Source organism: Ailuropoda melanoleuca, chromosome 14, assembly GCF_002007445.2.
Source record: "Ailuropoda melanoleuca isolate Jingjing chromosome 14, ASM200744v2, whole genome shotgun sequence".
Lineage (NCBI taxonomy): Eukaryota > Metazoa > Chordata > Mammalia > Carnivora > Ursidae > Ailuropoda > Ailuropoda melanoleuca.
The window spans coordinates 91,527,160-91,547,515 of NC_048231.1; the positions used below are offsets into that span (position 1 = coordinate 91,527,160).

Sequence of the window (20,356 nt, forward strand, 5' to 3'; positions counted from 1 at the left end):
TTTTTTTTTCTTTTCTAAATCAGAACGATGATCTTTTACGTAGGGCTGGAAATAGAGAGCAGAGTGTGGTTGGCTGAGCTGTCATGGCAGCAGTCCATATTTATTACCTATAAGCCCTGTGTAGGTGATGGTAATTTAAACCAGCTTTAAAAAAAAAAAAAAAGCAATGGGAAAGACCACATTAAAAGGAAAAATTCAACGTTATTTTTACCTTCTGTATTAAAGACAGTGACACCCATTGGTAGAAATTCAATTTCTCTTCCATGATGATAATGATAAAATCTTTTTTTCTATAATACTTTTAATCATTCATTCATTCATTCACTTGTTCATTCATTTAAAAACGTGGCTATTGAGAGCCTACTATGTTTCAGACATGACTTGAATCATGGAGCAACCAAATATAAAGACAAAGTTCCTTACTTCAAGAACTTTGTCATCTAATGGGGAAAACAGACACATTTTCAGACCCTTATGACATAATCTGATAAATGCTAAAGTGGAGATATTTATAAAATGCAATAAAAAAGAGAGAAGGGGGCACCTGGGAATATGTTGGGATGGGGAGAGGTCAAGGACAATGTTGACAGGAAGTGTCACTTGGATTAATACTTCAATAGGAACACTTCCAGATGGATTTGTTTCAGAAGCGAGGCTCACATGTCTGCTAGAAGGATCAGCATGCACCAAGGAATGGCAGAATGAGAACAAGGGTCAGAATCAGAGAAGGACAAATTGTTTGATATAAATGAGAGAGGAGAGGGGACTGATTTAATAGTTATGACACGAAAACCAAGGGACTTGTGCCTCTTGCATTTATATTATATACTATAGGAAGCTATCAGACAGCTTTGAGAAAATATATAATTAAGTTTAGTCTTAGAAAGACAACTGCATTAATTTCTTAAAGTTGCTGTTACAAAATACTACAAACTTAATGATTTAAAGCAACAGAAATTTATTCTCTCAGGGTTCAGGAGACCAGAAGTCTTAAGTTAAGGTGTCAGCAGGATTGGTTCCTTCTTGGGGGGGTTCAGAGACAATCTGTTCCATGCCTCTCTCCTAGCTTCTGGTGGTTGGCCAGCATTCCTTGACATTCTTTGACTTCTGTTAGTGTGACTCCAATCTCTGCCTCTGCTATCACATAGAATTCCCTGTGTGTCTCTGCCTCCGTGTTCAAATGTCACTCTTATAAGGACACCAGTGATACTAATCACCCTGATGACCTCATCTTAACTTGATTACATCTGCAAAGACTGTATTTCCTCATAAGGTCCCATTCACAGGTACTAGAGGTTAGGACTTGAAAATATATATACTTAATAACATATAAATTATATATAATTTATATATTATTAAGTGATATATATATATTTGGCGGGGGGTAAATAGTTCATCCCACAACAACCACTATTGCAGCACACTAGATAGTTGATGGAGAGGAAAACCACAGTCGGTCAGTCAGGAGGCTATTGTACTAATCTGGATGAGTCACTGAGAGCCTCAACAAAAGCAATAAGCAGGGGAATGAAGAGGACAGAGCCCATAATATACATATTTGGAGTTATAATCAAGATTTGATGATTAATTTAATACTCAGAATAATGATGGTGCTATGGATTGAATATTTGTGTCCCTCCAAAATTCATACGTGGAAACCCTAACCCTCAATGTGATGAAACAAGGAAGCCTTTGGAAGGCAATGAGGTCATAAGGGTAGAGCCTTCATGAATGGGGTGAGTGTCCTTATAATAGACTCCAGAGAGCTCCCTCACCCTTCTGCCATGTGAAGATACAACAAGAAGATGGCACTGAACCTACCAGCAGCACCTTGATCTGAGACATCCCAGCCTCTAGAACTGTGAGGAAGAGAGGTTTGTTGTTTAAGCCCCCCAGGCCATTGTGTTTTTGTGCTGTAGCCACGCAGACTAAGACAGAAATTGGTACCAGAGGTAGGGTGTAGAGAAACAAAATTTTTCTGAATTGGTTCTGGGGTTTCTGTAGTTGGATTGTTAATCTGGTTAGATTTAAAGATGCTAATGACTTTGTTTCTAGTAGTAAAGGCAGCGTTGATGGTCTATGGCATTAACTGTTTATAGAGGCATGCACTGGAAAGTCAACCACTTATGAGAAGCTAGGAACTAGATGACTATATATGATACTTTTGAACATTTTTAGAAAATATAATGACATTGGTTGGTTGCCCCTAATGTTGCTGAATCTGTGATGGTTAATTTTATGTGTCACCTTGAGTGGCCACGGGGTACCCAGATTAAACATTATTTCTGGGTGTGCCTGTAGGAGTGTTTCCAGATGAGACCAGCATTTGTATCAGTGGACTCAGTAAAGTAGATTGCCTTCCTCAATGTGGGTGTGCTTCATCCCATCTCTTGAGGGCCTACACAGAACATAAGGTAGAGGAAGGACGAATCCCTCCCCCACCCCTTGTTTTTTTGTGTGTGTCTCACTGCTTGAGCTGGGAAATCTCATCTCATCTTCTCCTGCCCTGAGACTGGGATTTACATCATTAGCTATCCTGGTTCTCAGGCCTTTATACTGGGACTGAATTACACCCTGGCTTTCTTAGGTCTCCAGTTTGCAGATGGCAGATCATGCAAGTGCTTCAGGCTCCATAACCACATGAGCCAATTCCTCATAATAAATCTCTTTTCTGTATATGCTATTGGTTCTGTTACTCTGGAGAACCCTGACTAATATAGATGGGGAGATAAACCCAACAGTTATTATTTCTGGTTGGACTGGAGCCAAAAATAAATATTTGCCTTATAAAGACCCATTTTTTAAAAGCTTCTTTATTTACTGTTTTACTTATAGTTGGGATTTTCCATTAAAAACTTCTCAGTTATTGAGTTTAGAAAGAGTATTTAATATTTGCACAATTCTCACATTCCTTTATGCCACTTTCCTCAAAAGGTACCCTGCTCACTTGAGCTGTCTTTCATTTTTCTTCTCATCCCTACTGTTACTCACCCTGAATTATTTTTCTCAAATGATAAAGTGCATTAAGTCATCTGGGAAATTTGCTAAAATGCACATTTTTTCCCCATCTCCAAATATTCTAAATCATTAATTCTAGAGTGGCAATTGGGAAATGGCCTCATAATCAAAGTGCATGTGGTCCTTAGTCACACTTGGGAGAACCATTCCACATCCTTCCAGTATGAGAACATGCCTCTCATTTTGCAAATTCATGGGCTATTATTTTTACTAATCATAAGGAAACTGAGTAATGTCATTTATTACAAAGAACTCAGTCAGTGTCAATTCAGCCATATTATTCAGTTCTACCACACTCTTCTCCACTACTCTGTACAGTAAAACGCTTTTCTTGATGGCATGAAATAGGTATGATTTGTCCCGTGCAACTATTCAGGAGGAGAGCTATACATCATTGTGCTATGTGTGCCTATGTCTAGCTTCTCTATCATAATACTCAAATCTTTCTCCTTCTGTAATGTGAAGTAGATCTATCAACAAGCTAAACATTTAAGATGATTTACGTGTAGACTGTCATTTGTAAGTACACCAAAGTGAAGAATAAAAGAAATCTTGTAGAGATACAAAATTCACAGGTAATAGGTAGAGATTTGTGGGCCCAAGTGTGCTTCAAGTATTTCTCCAAACAGCAACCTACTATTTCACTAGTCAGTGTCCAAAATATGCATATACGACATACTTTTGTTTAAATAAAGGGTGGGGCTACAAAGAAAATAGGAAATTGCCCTACTTTACTGTATAATCTTGCTAGGGTGAAGGGTTTTTTCTTTTTAAACTTTTAATGTGATTAATTATTTTTTTAAAAAATGGTTTATTTATTTATTTGACAGAGAGAGAGAGAGGGAAGGAGAACAAGCCAGGGGGAGGGGCAAAGGGAGAGGGAGAAGCAGGCTCTCTGGTGTGCAGGGAGCCTGATGTGGGGCTTGATCCCAGAATGCCGGGATCATGACCTGAGCCAAAGGCAGATGCTTAACCAACTGAGCCACCCAGGTGCCCCTAATGTGATTAATTCTAATTTTTTCTTATGGGATGCAAGCAGTAGTGAGGTAGGAATTCAGAAAGACTATTCACATTATTGGATAGTTTCTCAATTTTGTAAACTTGCCACATCCTTTTCTATTTAACAAAGATTTATTGAGCATTCACATAATCATGAAACCAAGAATAGTTTGAAGCTTGTTGTAGTCAGTATACTTAGTATATTGCTGGATTCTAAGGTTGACTGTCATCACTTATGTACTGATTTGGCAAATATTTTTTGAGGGCCCGTGATGTACGGCTTCTTTTCATTGCCACTATAATCTAATTGTAGATCTCAGTACATTTATTTATTTATTTATATTAATGTATACCTACAACCATAATGTACTAGTCTGTCATTTCTGCTGTGATAATGCTGAGTAGACAAAATCCCCAGAAACTAAACTTTTCTTTCCTTTCTCACGGGTCTGCAGTTGAGCTAGGAGAGCTCTACTTTGGGCTATGTTGTGGTTCAAATGTACCCTAGTATCTCATTCTTCAACCACTGCTACTCAGGGCATGCTTTTCTCTTGGCAGAAAAGAAACGTAGGGAGCCAACCTAAAACCAGCAAGTACATGTACCTCTGTGTCATGCCCTCTCTCATTCTCTGGGAAAGAGAAGTCACATGAATAAGCCCCAAACCAGGGGAGTGGCAAAGTAGACTCAACCCATCGTAGGGGGTGGCTCACTATTACATAGCAGGAGTGAGAGTTGGAAACAATCCACAAACTATTTTTGTAGATGTCAAAAAATATTTAGATGTATTTCTAATCTAAGCATTCTGTCTTCCTTTTCAGCTTCCCCACCCATCCCCTGGCTCATTTCCTTCACTACTGCTACCCAAACCTCCTCTTGTCGCCTCTCTGATCATGCTACCCACACCATAATCTTACTTCCCATTTTAATAGGCATTAAGTCCAACAGTCTCAGTTTGTCCTCTTTTCTATCATATTGGCTGGTCCTCTATTACATATATAACTGTTCTCTGTTACGTGATACACATCAGGCCATTTCAAGTCACGTTTAGCAATTTGGGTAACCGGCAATTTCAGATCTCATCATGCAAAACTACTGATAGCTCTCCTCGAACATTTCCTCAAACATCATTGGGAGTCCTGAGACACCCTCTTCTTTCAACGTTTAGCATCTATATGGACTGAATTTTGTCCCCTCCAAATTCATATGCTAAAGCTCTAACCCCCAAAGTGACTATATTTGGAGATGGGGGTATAATAAGATAATTAAGATTAAATGAGATAATGGGGGGGGCTAATCCACTATAATTGGTGTTTCTTATAAGAGGAGAAAGCAATCAGAGCTGTCCTTGGGCACACTCTCCCCACCTCCCCCCCAACATGCACACACCAAGGAAAGGCAATATGAGGATCTAGCAAGAAGGTGGCTATCTACAAGCCAGAAAAAGAGCCCTCATCAGGAATCAAATCAGCCAGCACCTTGATCTCAGTCTTTCCACCCTTCAGAACTATGAGACATTAAATTTTGTTGTTTAAGCCACCCAGTCTGTATTATGTTGTATTGTAGCCCTAGCTGGCTATTGTAGGATCTCATTTTCATTACCCTCATACCCTTTGTAAGCTTCCTCAGAATGATTACATAGCCAGACCTATTACGTAAATCACTTTTATCTAAATCTGTAGTATCACTGATTACCTTTGTTCACTACTTCTAGAAGAGATCAGTTTTGCCATGTATATGGGATGAATATATGCCTACAATTTAAAACATGTTTATGAGTATGATCATTGCATTCTGTTATTGAATGCTTCCATATATTCACATACATCCATTGCTATCTAGATTTGATAAACTTCTAAAGCTCAGCAATAAAAGAACTACTGCTCTTACTAGATCCTAGTTAACTCTCATGTGTTATCTTTTTATTTTCACAACAAACTTGCAGGTAGGCTTTATTAAATTAACGGCCTTGAAAACTGAGAATCATGCCTTCCCCAGGTTATAATCCCACCTGGAGCCACCTAAATGAAGACCTGCTAGATATTTTTTTAATCTACTAGACTACTTTGTCTTCAGAAATTAAAGGTAATGATTATCTTAATCCCTGTGCTCATTCTGTAGCATGGGGGGCCATGTAAAACATGTAATCTTATTTATCTGGCTTTTTGACAGAGTTTATTATATGATAGAGATTGTAGCCATTGAAGTGTTGATTGGCCAGTGATAGTTTGTGAAGATTTAACTGCAGATTCAAAACAATGGTATGTTTGTATCTCTCAGTTGTATATCTGTAAAATTCCCAATTTTCCTATAGCTGTACTAATAGAGGTTATATAATTACTTTATTGCTACAAATAAAAATATCAACGAATTTCATGTTTTAGACCAATATATTTTAGGATACTTGAATATTGAATTCTTTTTTGCTGTTTGACAAAGACCTTAAACTTGACTGATATCTGCCTTCAAGCATTACATGGGTCTGTTAAAACTGGCATTTAAAGAATAGATTTATTGTTTGCTGATGAGATATTTCCTTTTATGTGAGTGCAGTACCTAGTTGTTCATTTTTGACTTTTTGTCTAAGGTCAAATGTAGGATCAATTTAAAATTTTATAAGTCCCTGTCTGAAAGTCTGTCCTACCATAACCATGATGATCTACAAGCCTACTTCCATCTCTCATTTCAATATGTGAAAGTTCTATTAGAATTTTAGGTGACAAATTGCTTGCAACATGAAGCTGCAAAAAACAAATTAGAGAACTCCACAGCAGTGCTGTTAGGGCATTCTCACTACCTATCAAATGGCAGAGTTTAAAATCAATTGAATTATATAAAATGCATTTTTCAGCTCCAGCTCATGTTTCTCCTTTCCACAAAAAATAAGGAAATTGAATGCAACATGGATATGAAACAAGACTAGAAATAAAAAATTTTTAAAGTATTGAAGAATTGAAAACCTTATCTTTAAAATCTAACATGTCAGAAATTTCTTAATGTCATAGGTTCTGCTGCTGTTAAAAACATGAAAAATACCCCCCTTTTAGTAATGGGATGAAAATGTAGGCAAAAAATGTGAGTCATATTTTCCCAGTACACAAACTAGGTGTGATTATAAGTAATGTAGGGCAGCATTAACCCTTTGTAAGTAAAAGGTTTTCCCTTTTCTGTTTCTTTCACTGATTTACTTCCTGAAAGTTAAATACTTGACCTTTTGCCAGTTTTGCTCTTCTTATCCACCCACCACACCCCATTGTTGCTTTTATGCACTTGCACAACTTCAACTCTGACATTCTCATGGATTGTCCACACAATGCCAGCTCTAACCACTGTTCTTACTAGTAGTCTCATTTCTCAATTACCTGCTGTGCTTGACAATCTGGATTTCATGTGTTACCTTAAATTCAACACATCTAACACCAATATCATTATGCTTTATAAGATTAGTGTTTCCTCCAAGAGATTCAATGCGAGCCTATTGTACTATTACACTTCCAGTCTCCCAGTAATAGGTGGGGGTGATGCTTGACTCTATCATTTTATTCTCTCCTCACATTATTTACTAAGCTTGACTTTTTTTAGTGTAAAATCACTCTCTTTTCCAAAAACACTCTTTTATAGCCCTTCAACATCTTCTTATATAGATCATTTAATCATTTTTCCTTAGACCTCACTTTTACACACTCCAACAGATCCTACATGTGAAACACGTATTTTGCTGCAAAAAAATGTGATTTCGTTCCCATTGCTTTCTTGATTCCATTGTCATTAATGTTTCTCCACTTCCTCAGTGATAAAGCTTATTCTAACTGCCTGACATATAAGTCTCTTAAAAACCAAATTCTAGTTTTCTTTCCAACCTTCTCTCACTACTTCCCTCCATAATCTCTTTAGTTGATCCAAGATTTCCTAGGCATGACATACAGCACTAACCTCAATTGTGCTCTCTCCACTTCCCTAAATTATTTTTCCTTATCTTCCATAAGGCCCAGTTCCCGCAACCCTCTCTAATGATTTCTCTCAAACCCCGCCCTTATTCCTTATGCTTAATTTCTTAATCACTTTACTGTAAGTCATATGTCTTCAGCAGGTACACAATCAATAACGGTATACCTGATCTGTCTCTCCCTGTATGTTGTAATTCTCTGGAGGAAAGTCCTCTTTTTTTTTTATATTTTTGTTTTGTTTTGTTTTGTTTTGATATTACCTAACGTGCTATTCTGTGTTCTACATAGAGTAGTCTTACTGAATATTTCCTTAGTCATGTTGAAGATGATTATAACTGTGAGTACATACTGGCACTGGAAACAATTTCATGGTAAATAGTCTTGGGCCCCTTCCATGTTCATATTCATCACTCTCTTATATTGACCTGAGCCTCGGTTGAACTTTGCATAAGTTAAGATTTAGAAAATCAGAGGAAAGGAGAGAGAATATTATTAGGAAATAAACCAGGACATGCAAAAGGCATGGGGGAATGGACAGTTAAGTGTAGTGTGAGTAGAAAATATTATTCACTTAGGATTCTAGTCAGATTGGAATTAGGTAATTAATACAATAAATGTAATGGTCTAAGACTGGAAATAACTCAAATGTCCATCAAGTAGAAAATATAATCATATATTCGTACAATGGAACACTGCACAACTATGTAAAAGAATAAACATAACAAGATGAATAAATCTCACAGAATAAGTACATATTGTAGGACTTAATTTCAGTTAAATCCAAAGATAGGAAAAATTAACCTATTTCTAGAAAATAAAAGAATCATTACCTTTAGGGAATAAGGACTGAGAGCGGGCATGAAAAATATCTTCTGATATTCTGAGAATGATCTATATTTTGATATATATTCTATAATGTATACAAAGTAAAAACATTGAGCTATACACAAGATTTTTTTTCTTTTAGTTATAACTCAATAAAAAAGCAAAAGAAAAAAAGAGAATGCAGTAAAAAAAGTAAGTTATATACCAGTAAAATATCAGTGCAATTTCTCATTGTTTTAGACAGAATTCTGACATTACCAGCAAAAAATATATAATTTCAAGTATAGCTCTTTTGTAAATTACATGCATTCAAATGAACATAAGGGTGAATTCTCCATTGTGAGGCTAGAGTTCAAGGTAGACTTGTCTTTCCCTCAATTTTTCCACCAGGAGCATTTAAAACAATGAGATACACATAAACCTCGGAAAATTTAATTAGACTACAATTATAGTAATGTAAGATCACTAATGTTCCAGTGAATTAAATCTTTGATGATATAGAAAGACTTTTTATACCCTCTTCCTCCCCATCATAGCACTCAATAAATGGTAGCTATTATTTTCTGCCAAATATTCTGCAATACATTCTGAATACATGATCTTATTTAACCTTCCACAGCTACTCCTTAAGTTTGGTACTACTATCTGTATTTTAAAGATGAGGTAACTGAAGTTGAGAAGTAATTTTTCCATTAATACAAATAGTAAATGGCAAATCCACTATTCAAAACAGGCCTGTCTGAGGGCAAAGCTTGTGTCCCATTAATTATTATACTCTACTGTCTCAAGACACTTGGAAATTAAAAGTAAACATGGATGAAAGTATTTTGGGGATGAATCCTGGAATATTAGTGTTTTACATTTCTCCCCTACCTCTGCCCTTCCCCACATAATGAAATAAAGAATAAATATAGAATAAAACTTCACCTATATTTATATGAGGAGAGGACACATGAAGTTAATGTGTAACAGTTAAAAAACCAGAAATGTAACTATAGACATTTAATGAAAGAAATTTTAAAATGAGCTTCAGAAAATTGCCCACTGAAGGAAATTTTAAAAGGTGAACTTAAGGGAAAAACAAAAACAAAAACAAAAACCTCCCAAAACAAAGGCCTGAGAGACAAAGGGTGGGGGGAGAAGATAAGCAAAGAAATTGTTTAAAATGTGAGTAAATATTTTAAGAAACTATTTTTCAGAGAAAAATAATGAAAATTGTGTTGAATTTAAGGGTATAAATAAAAGATAAAGACTTTGGATAGTTATCAAATTAAAGATGGGGATAACATCAGGATAACACTAAGATAGACTTAAGATTTAAAATATTCTGGGGCGCCTGGGTGGCACAGCAGTTGGGCATCTGCCTTCGGCTCAGGGCGTGATCCTGGCGTTATGGGATTGAGCCCCACGTCAGGCTCTTCTGCTATGAGCCTGCTTCTTCCTCTCCCACTCCCTCTGCTTGTGTTCCCTCTCTCACTGGCTGTCTCTATCTCTGTCAAATAAATAAATAAAATCTTTAAAAAAAAATAAAATAAAATATTCTATAGTCATAATATTGTTTGGGAAGAGAATAAAATATTTAATACCATTATATATATACTAGATATTAAGAGAAAAAAATTTTAAAAAGTAGAGTACAAGTACACAACTTCCAAAGGAAAAGGAAAACTAAACACTAAAAGAAAGGATGAAAACAAAGTTTTATGAAAAAGGAATAAATAGCACAGAATGACAGGAGAGAAATGAAATGCAAACCATTAATAATCATAATAAATATAATCGGACTAAAATGATTAATCAGAAGAACCAGATTATCACTATAGTGAAGACTCCTGAATGCTCACCAAAATGTGTCTCCCTTTCTTCTTGGGTACAAAAAGGCTCCACACCCCAAATGTCTTCAGGACTGTGTTGTTGATTATGTTCTAGCCAATGAAATGTGAGCACAAGTACCACTTCCAGGCCTTTCCCACAGAATCTCCCACAGGAGTATTTCCACTCTCTTTATCTTTCACAGTCTGACATGAAGGCAAAAAGGCAAAAAGGTCCTACTTTCCTCCAAAAAGGAATTGGCCATGTGGAGAGAGTCAGGACTATTACATGAGGAATAAATACACTTCTATTGTATCTACTACACATTTTTTTACAGCTATATAGTCTGCCCCAATTGATACAATCAAATTGGATAAGCCCAAAATCCAGTTATGTATCTCTTAAAGGAGATGCATCTAAAATAAAAGGATACAGATATGTTCGAAAGTTAAAGTACAGAAAAAGATATGCCAGACAAATACTGAACAAAGAAAAGCTGAGGGAGCTATACTAATATTAGAAAGAATAGCAAAAAGCATTATTAGAGATAAAAGCTATTGCCACAAAAGGATAAATGTTTCACTACTCCAAAAAGATACAAAAACTTCAACCTATGTGGCCAAGTCAGAATAAATAAAATCAAAACTTGTCAGAACTATACAGGTAAACTAATAAATCCATCATTATAGAAGCAGTTTAAAATATATCTCATAATTGACAAAATAGACAAGTTTACAGAAGATTGTAATAGCATAATTGTGAATAATCTACACTCACATTGAAAAATGACAACTATAACTATATTGCAGGCACACACAGAACCTTCATAAAAATGGGATTTTCATATGCTTTTAATATGCTGTTAGATTCAGTTTGATAGTATTTTCAAGAAATATTCAGCTGTAGTTTTCTTTCCTCATAGTCTCTTTGTCTGGTTTTGGGATCAGGGCAATGCTGGTCTTGTAAAATGAGCTAGGATGTATTACCTCCTCTTCTGTCTTTTGGAGGAGTTGAGAAAGATTGGCATGCATTTTAAAATAACTGGTGGAATCCTCTGGTGAAGTGATCTTGTCCTGGCCTTTTCTTTATTGAGAGGTTTCTCATCATTGATCTTTTTACTTGTTACAAGTCTGTTCCGATATTCTCTTTCTTCTTGGGTTAGCACTGGTAGTTTGTGTGTTTTTAGGATTTTGTTCATTTTCATCTGGTTATCTAATTTCTTGCCATACCACTGTTCATAGTATTCTCTTATGAAACTGTTTTTCTTAATTTCTGTAAGATCAGTTGTAACATCCCCACTTTCATTCCTGATTTTAGTAATTACAGTCTTCCCTATTTTTTTCCTGACCACTCTTTCTACAGTTTTGGCAAGTTTGTCAGACTTCAAAAAAACAATTTTTTATTTCACTGAGTTTTTTTGTTTTCTGTTTCCTATTTTATCTCACCATAATCTTTATTATTTCCTTCCTTCTGCTGGCCTTTGATTTAGCTTACTTTTTCTACTTCCTTGAGGTGAAAAATTATGTTACTGATTCAAGATCTTTGTTTTTATTGTAAGTTTTTACAGCTATAAATTCCACCCTGACTACTGATTCTGCTGCATCCTGTAGACTTTCATATGTTTTGTTTCATTTTGTTTCATCTCAAAATATTTTTTTTAAAATTTCCTTTCTGATTTATTTTCTTTGACCCATTATTTATGACTGTGTTGTTTAATTTCCACACATTCGTGAATTTGTCAATTTTCTTTCTGTTATTGATTTCTAGTTTCATTGCATTGTGATTTGAAAAGATACTTTGAGTGAATTTTTTAAAAATTAACTGAGACTTCTTTCATGGGCTAACATGCAGTTTGTCCTAGAGAATATGTGTCCTTGAGAAATCTATGTGTGCTTGATAGAAATACGTGTTCTGTTATTTTGGGGTGGAGTTTTCTGTATGTGTCTATGAGGGCTAATTGGATTGTATAGTCATGCAACTCATCTATTTCTTTATTGTCTTCTGTCCAGTTGTTCTATCCATTACTGAAAGTGGGGTATTGAAGTCTCCAAGTATTAATGAAGAACTATCTAGTATTCCCTTCAACTCTGTCAATTTTTTCTTCATATTCTTTGGGTCTCTGTTATATGATGTCATATTATATATATATATATATGTGTGTACATATATATGTACATATATACATATATATGTACACATATACATATACATATATGTATGTGTGTATATATATGTGCTTATAATCATATATTTTTTAAAGATTTTATTTATCAATTTGACAGAGAGAGACACAGCCAGCGAGAGAGGGAATACAAGCAGGGGGAGTGGGAGAGGAAGAAGCAGGCTCCCAGCAGAGGAGCCCGATGTGGGGCTCGATCCCAGAACGCTGGGATCACGCCCTGAGCCGAAGGCAGACGCTTAATGAATGAGCCACCCAGGCGCCCCCATATTTTATTGATATATTGCCCCATTTATCAATATCTAATGTCCTGTTTTGCCTCTTGTAATATATACATATTTTTTAAAGTCTATTTTGTATGATATTAGGATAGCCAGCCAGTTCTCCTTTGATTACTGCTGTGTGGATGGAGTATCTCTTAAACCTATTTGTGTCTGAGGATCTAAGGCGAATCTCCTGTAGATAACAAATGGTTGAAACCTGTTATTTTAACCATTCTACCAATCACAGCCTGTTGTTGTTGTTGTTGTCGTTGCTGTTGTTGATGCTATTAACTGTAGTGCTTCTCGGTCTTTTTTGTTCCAATTTTATTGAGAAATAATTGACATACCTCACTGTGTAATTTTAGTACACAGCATCATGATTTAATTTACATACACTGTGAAATGATTACCACAATAGGTTCAGCTAATATCCTCTTCTCAGATAGATACAGTAGGAAAAAAAAAAAAGAAGGAAACACTTTTATCTTTATGATGAGAACATACACGATTTAATCTCTTAACAACTTTTTCCTAGATATCATATAGCAGTGTTATCTATAGTCATGGGGTTGCACATTATATCCCTAGTACTTATTGACCTTATAACTGGGATTTTGTACCTTTTGACCATTTCCCTCTAATTTCAACCACAGCCTTCTAATTGGACAGTTTAATCACTTACATTTACTGTGATTACTGATAAAGAAGAACTTATTTCTGTTATTTTTCTATTTGTCTTCTATATGTCTTTTATGTTTTTATTACTTAATTCCTCTATCATTAGGAATGTGTTTAACTACTTTTTGTCCTGTATTATTTTGATTCCTGTCTCATTTTCTTTTTTTTTTTTTTTTGAGATTTTATTTATTTTTATTTATTTATTTGACAGAGATAGAGACAGCCAGTGAGAGAGGGAACACAAGCAGGGGGAGTGGGAGAGGAAGAAGCAGGCTCATAGCAGAGGAGCCTGATGTGGGGCTCGATCCCAACGCCGGGATCACGCCCTGAGCCGAAGGCAGACGCTTAACCGCTGTGCCACCCAGGCGCCCCCCTGTCTCATTTTCTTTCCTGTATATTTTTAAGATTTTTTTTCCTTACTGCCTACCCAGGGTATTACATTAAGCTTCTTAAACTTTTAACAATCTATTTTGAGTTAATAACACTTTAGCTTCAATAATAAATAAGACTCTGCTCCTATACAGTTCCACCCTTCCTCCTTCGTGTTGTCACAAATTACATCTGTATACATTGTGTACCGTTAATATATATTTATTATTTTTTATGCATTTGTCTTTCAAATCACAGGGGAAAAGGGCAGAGTTGAAAAAAACCACACTGACATTGGCTTTTGTATTTATCTATGTAGTTACCTTTGTCAGTATTCTGTATTTCTTCATTTGGTTTCATGTTCCTAGCCAATATCCTTTCACTTCTGCCTGAAAGACTTCCTGTAGCATTTCTTGTAGCACAGGTATAATAGCAAAAATTTCCCTCAGCTTTTGTTTATCTGGAAATGTCTTAACATTTCTCTCATTAAAAAAAAAAAAAGTTTGGGGCGCCTGGGTGGCACAGCGGTTAAGCGTCTGCCTTCGGCTCAGGGAGTGATCCTAGCATTATGGGATCGAGCCCCACATCAGGCTCTCTGCTATGAGTCTGCTTTCCTCTCCCACTCCCCCTGCTTGTGTTCCCTCTCTTGCTGGCTGTCTCTATCTCTGTTGAATGAATGAATAAATAAATAAATCTTAAAAAAAAAACAAAAATAAAAATAAAAAAATAAAAAAAAAGTTTTGCAAGATACAGAATTCATTATGACAGGTGCTTTTTTAAAAAATTTTGTTTGGTACTTTAAATATGTCATATCACTAGTTTTTGGCCTCTGTGGTTTCTGATGAGAATCCAACTGGTAATCTTATTAAGTATCCCTTCTATACGACAAGTGACTACTCTTGTTGCTTTCAAGATTCTCTCTTTGTCTTTGAACATCTAGAATGTGTCTAGATGTTGATCTCTTTGTATTTATGTTTCTTGGAGGTTGCTGATCTTGTTGGGTGTGTAGATTATTTTCTTTCTTTTTATCACAATTGGGAAGTGTGTGGCCATTACTTTTTTAAATACTCTGGCCCTTCTGATCATCCTCTCCTCTCATCAAAGCATGTTGATTGTGTCCCACAGATCTCTGAGACTCTATTTTTCTTCATTTTTTTTTTCTGCTCTTCAGGCAGGATAGCTTCAATCGACCTTCCAGTTTACTGATTCTTTCTTCTCCTTGCTCAAATCTTCTACTGAAACCCCTTAGTAAAATTTTCACTTTTGGTATTATACTTTTTAGCTCCAGATTTTCTTCTTCCTTTTATAATTTCTCTTTATCAATATTCTGTATTTGTGGACATATCATTCTTACTTTCCTTTATTATTTCTTCGTCCACGGTTTCCTTTAGCTCTTTAAACATATTTGAGATAGTTGATTTAAAGTCTTTTTCTAGTAAGTCCAATATCTATGCTTCCTCAGCGACAGTTTCTGCTAGTATCTCCTGTGATTGGACCATACATTTTTGTTTCTTTACATGCTTCACCTTTATTTGTTGAAAACTGGAAATTTAAATATTATAAGGTAATTCTTAAAAGCAGATTCTGTCTCCACCCTCTGCAGGGTTTGTTTTTGTTGTTTTGCTATGAGTTGTGTTTGTTTGTTTGGTTAGTGACTCCGAAATTATTCTTACAAGTCTGTCTTCTTAGTTATGTGAGGTCTCTAGAATATTTATTTATCTTGTAGTGAGCTACTGTTTTGACAGATATTTTCTTGAATTCCTGAAGCCAAAATGAGAGAAAGAAAGAAAGAAAGAAAGAAAGAAAGAAAGAAAGAAAGAAAGAAAAAGAAAGAAAGAAAACAAACCTGTCTCAGTCTTTGCAAGTTGGCTCTGTGTTGGGGCACTTCCTCAAGGCTTAGCCAGGTTGTTCATACTCTGCTGTAACCTTCACTTTCAGCTTGTGTGCAGCATACAGCTCAGCCAGAGGAAAAAGCTCATGTCTTTTCTGTGTTTGTATCCTGTCCTGGGCATGTATGCGGCTTTCTAAATTTCAGGTCTATGTAAGTGCTTTTCAGTGCCCTCATTTCCCAAAGAAACTTCCTCCTACTTTTTCTTCCAGGCTCTTGGCATGTCTATGGCTCCTTTCAACTATAATCTTTTGCTCCAGGCACTAGCAGGTTGTCCATTTGCCTTACAATGTTTATAAAGACTATCCTTTGTATAACTGCTTTTCTGCCCTGAGAGGGTTCCAAGTCAAATAAAATAAAAACAAGTCCCTTGCTTCTGTTCTTTAGATAGCCCCAAGACAGGTCAAAACAGACAAACACAATTCTTTGAGAATAAGGTATGTCTAATCCCTTTGGAACCAGAAACCATGATCCCACACTGGGAATACAGGCTGCCATATTCAATACCAGTTTTAGGCTGGGGGCTGGAGGGGGGGTGGCGGTGGGCAGGGCAAGTAAAATTGCTACAAACCTTTCCTACTGTTTTAAAATTGCCTTTTCCTTGATTTGTCATTTGCTTGGTTGCTGTAAACCTTTGACTATTTTCCACAATTCTGACAAAGTTGATTCTGATAGTTTTTCCTCAATTTTTTTTGTTTGTTTCTAGAGAGATGCACCCCTGGAGTTACCTATTCTGCCATTTTCACGTCCCAGAAGCACCATTTTGAAAGCAATATTTTCATGGAAACATTTAAGTTGCTCACAGTGATAGGTTTGTTTGTTTGTTTTGTACAACCAGAATTAAATACCATAATATTCTCCAACTACATGTATTTGTATATAAAAACCTTCATTGTGTGCCTGTATTATAAAAATATTTGCCAAATTATTCAAAAAGAAGAATGGAATAAGAGGGCAATTAACTGTTTTGCTACCAAAACTGAGGTGGTCTAGTATATTGGAAATGACCTAAAAAACCAAAAACCCTGGTTTGTAGTTGTAGCTCATAGCTTAATTAGCTATGTGGTTCTAATTTAGCCTCTCTTTTTCTCAGATTCTTCACCTATTAAATAAAATTATTAGATTTGCTGATCTGAGAAGTCGTTATCAGCCCTAAATTTCCACTGAGCGTCAAAGGAGAAGATGTCATTCAGATGCTTCAAACATATGTTTTAAGAGAATACTGAACACACATGCATATAAATACAATGCAGCATTTGGGGGCAAGAAGTTCACTGGGTGTCTTCCTAAGTCTGCATCAGAAGTGGGTTGAATAGTTAATGTTACCTTGAATCCATTTAACATATTTTCTAATAGTTTGCAATGAATATTTAATTAGCTAAGTGTCAATATTAATTAAAACAGGCCAAATTTAGAATTTGCAAATATAGAAAAATATATAAATAGCAAATTTTGAAAGATTTAAGAGGTTTGTGATTTTTTTATAAAGAGAACATAGAAATGTGTATCAAGTGGACTAATGAAAATTTATTGATATGCATTTGGAAAACAAGAAAATGCCTAATCATTTTTAAACTTTTTCTTATTTGAAACTGAGCATTTTACTTAGTTTCAGAAAGACTAAAATGATGTTTCTCAGATTTCTATAGATCTGTAAAACTCCATATGTTTTTCTTTGAATTTTATAATTTATCAAATTAATGTGTGTAGACTTGGAAACGGAGATCTGATTCTGCAGTGTTCTCTAAAGACACAAAAGCTACAGGCTTAACAGCAATCTGCCAAGGAAAGCAATATTTAAGTTATAAAATTTGGTGAGGAAAACATTTATTTTTCAGAAGATTTTCTGAAAATACGTCACTCTTTGGTGCCCATATTCATTAGGGATATTGGTCTGTAATTCTCCTTTTTGATGGGGTCTTTGCCTGGTTTGGGGATCAAGGTAATATTGGCCTCATAGAAATGAGTTTTGTAGTTTTCCTTCTGTTTCTATTCTTTGAAACAGCTTTAGGAGAATAGGTATTATTTCTTCTTTGAATGTTTGGTAGAACATTTGGGGAAATCCATCAGGCCCTGGAGTTTTGTTTTTTGGAAGGTTTTTAATCACTGCTTCAATCTCTTCATAATTAATTGGCCTGTTTAAAAAATCAATTTCTTGCTGTTTCAGTCTTTGTAGTTCATAGGTTTCCAGGAAGGTATCCATCTCTTCCAGGTTGCTTAATTTATTGGCATAAAGCTGTTGATCAAAGTTTCTAATGATCCTTCCTATTTCATTGGTGTTGGTTGTGACCTCTCCCTTTTCATTCATAATTTTATTAATTTGGGTCCTTTCTNAATTTTAATAATCTCAGTCCTTTCTCTTTGTTTTTGGACAAGTTTTGCCAGTGGTCTATCAATTTTATGGATTCTCTCAAAGAACCAGCTTCTAGTCCTGTTGATCTGCTCTACTGTGGTTCTGGTCTCTAATTCATTGATTTCTGCTCTAATCTTGGTCAACTCCTTCCTTGTCAGTGGGTTAGGCCTGTCCCTCTGTTGCTGTTCCAGTTTCTTGAGGTGAGAATATAGAAACTGCATTTTAGATTTTTCTATTCTTTTGAGTGAGGCTTGGATGGCTATGTATTTCCGCCCTCAGGACTGCCTTTGCTGTGTCCCATAGGTTTTGGACCGTTGTGTTTTCATTCTCGTTGGTCTCCATAATTGTTTAAATTGATTTTTGATTTCCTGGTTTATCGAATCATTCTTGAGCAGCATGGTTCTTAGTTTCCAAGCGTTTGAGTTTCTTCCAAATTTTTCCTCGTGATTGAGTTCCAATTTCAAAGCATTGTGGTCTGAGAATATGCAGGGAATAATTTCAGTCTTTTGGTATCGGTTGAGACCGTTTTGTGACCCAGAACATGATCTATTCTGGAGAATGTTCCATGTGCATCCAAATAGAATGAGTATTCTTTTGTTCTGGGGTGTAGTGTTCTAAATATATATCTATGAGGTCCATCTGGTCTAGTATGGCATTCAAAACTCTTGTTTCTTTGTTGGTTTTCTGCTTAGGTGATCTATCTATTGCTGATAGTGGAGTGTTGAGGTCCCCTACTATTAATGTATTTTTATCTATATGTCTCTTTATTCTGGTTAAGAGTTGGCTTGTGTATCTTGCTGCTCCCCTGTTGGGGGCATATATATTTATAATTGTCATATCCACTTGTTGGATACATCCTTTANATTGGATACATTCTTTAAGAATAATATAGTGCCCTTCTGTATCTCTAACTACAGTTTTTAGTTTAAAATCCAATCTGTCTGGGGGCGCCTGGGTGGCGCAGTCATTAAGTGTCTGCCTTCAGCTCAGGGCGTGATCCCAGCGTTATGGGATCGAGCCCCACATCAGGCTCCTCCGCTATGAGCCTGCTTCTTCCTCTCCCACTCCCCCTGCTTGTGTTCCCTCTCTCGCTGGCTGTCTCTATCTCTGTCGAATAANCAACCTTTTTCACGACACATCTCCAAAGGCAAGAGAAATAAAAGATAAAATGAACTTATGGGACTTTATCAGGATAAAGAGCTTCTGCACAGTTTCTTTTGAGGTTCACTGGCATAAGAGGCAGCCCACAGAATGGGAGAATATATTTGCAAATGACACTACAGATAAAAGACTGGTATCCAAGATCTACAAAGAACTTCTCAAACTCAATACACGAGAAACAAATAAACAAATCATAAAATGGGCAGAAGATATGAACAGACACTTTTCCAATGAAGACATACAAATGGCTAACAGACACATGAAAAAATGTTCAAAATCATTAGCCATCAGGGAAATTCAAATCAAAACCACACTGAGATACCACCTTACACCAGTTAGAATGGCAAAAATAGACAAGGCAAGAAACAACAATTGTTGGAGAGGATGTGGAGAAAGGGGATCCCTCCTACATTGTTGGTGGGAATGCAAGTTGGTACAGCCACTCTGGAAAACAGTGTGGAGGTCCCTTAAAAAGTTAAAAATTGAACTACCCTATGACCCAGCCATTGCACTACTGGGTGTTTACCCCAAAGATACAGACGTAGTAAAGAGAAGGGCCATATGCACCCCAATGTTCATAGCTGCATTGTCCACAATAGCCAANAGCAACCCCAGTGTTCATAGCAGCATTGTCCACAATAGCTAAATCGTGGAAGGAGCCGAGATGCCCTTCAACAGATGACTGGATTAAGAAGCTGTGGTCCATATATACAATGGAATATTACTCAGCTATCAGAAAGAACGAATTCTCAACATTTGCTGCAACATGGACGGCACTGGAGGAGATAATGCTAAGTGAAATAAGTCAAGCAGAGAAAGACAATTATCATATGATTTCTCTCATCTATGGAACATAAGAACTAGGA

The 20,356-nt window shown here is 36.0% G+C and overlaps 1 long non-coding RNA gene across 1 annotated transcript; it reads left to right on the forward strand.

Moving 5' to 3' along the window:
- The first annotated feature begins 1,765 nt into the window (after positions 1-1,765).
- On the forward strand, positions 1,766-16,736 carry LOC109488627. Its single transcript, XR_002141569.2, has 3 exons — positions 1,766-1,874; positions 6,014-6,100; positions 16,683-16,736. It is a non-coding gene; the product is annotated as an uncharacterized LOC109488627 (long non-coding RNA).
- Positions 16,737-20,356: the final 3,620 nt, after the last annotated feature.